This window comes from Frankliniella occidentalis, unplaced genomic scaffold, assembly GCF_000697945.3.
Source record: "Frankliniella occidentalis isolate FOCC.00 unplaced genomic scaffold, Focc_3.1 Scaffold215, whole genome shotgun sequence".
Lineage (NCBI taxonomy): Eukaryota > Metazoa > Arthropoda > Insecta > Thysanoptera > Thripidae > Frankliniella > Frankliniella occidentalis.
Genome location: NW_026267341.1, coordinates 365,789 through 366,412, shown reverse-complemented (window position 1 = coordinate 366,412; position 624 = coordinate 365,789). Strand labels below are relative to the sequence as shown.

The 624-nt window shown below is 40.5% G+C and overlaps 1 protein-coding gene across 1 annotated transcript in view; it reads right to left on the bottom strand.

Annotated features, from left to right (window-relative positions):
• LOC127750582 (uncharacterized) overlaps positions 1–624 on the bottom strand; it is a gene marked incomplete at its 3' end in the record, with an annotated part of 5,076 nt that overhangs the window by 2,557 nt on the left and 1,895 nt on the right. The gene's annotated exons all lie outside the window — the stretch shown is intronic.

Here is a 624-nt window from a genome sequence, read left to right as displayed (position 1 = left end):
CACTGTTACGCTGCGACGCGCCTGGCGCACATATAGCTAGGCCTGCGGCGCTGACACCCGAGACGAGTTAATGGGAGGGTATGCGGGAACATGGCCTTCCGGCACCAACATTTGACATACTGACAGTATTTGGCGGGGACTTATTGCTCTAAAATTAGGGACATGAAACTTCTGCTGTTCGATACAGGTTTTGATTAAAAGTTCGAATTTTGACAGATTGTTATGTAAATATCAACGTTTTAGTGACACTAAATAATCTAGGGACTCCTAAGCCTAGAAGATGGTGTGGTTCGACCCCGTGCGTGGTTTAAGTATTACTCCCCTAACAATTTTGGGACATGAAGTTTTTATTACGATTTAATAGACTATTTGCTCTTTTTCATCCTGTTTTCGCTAAGAAATGCCCCCTAGCACCCAAACGGTACAAGAAAGAGCAAAATGGACGAATTATTCGTTCGTAGGGTTCTACTTTCACGAGTTACCCCTAGGAGACCATAAAAAAATATTTGAAAAAAACATATTTTTTCTTACCTGTGGTTATAGAATTTTTTAAAAGTCAATTTTTGAGCTAGAGTGGTCATCTTCGAAATCGATCTGTCTTTTTATGATACAAAACGACCCTGA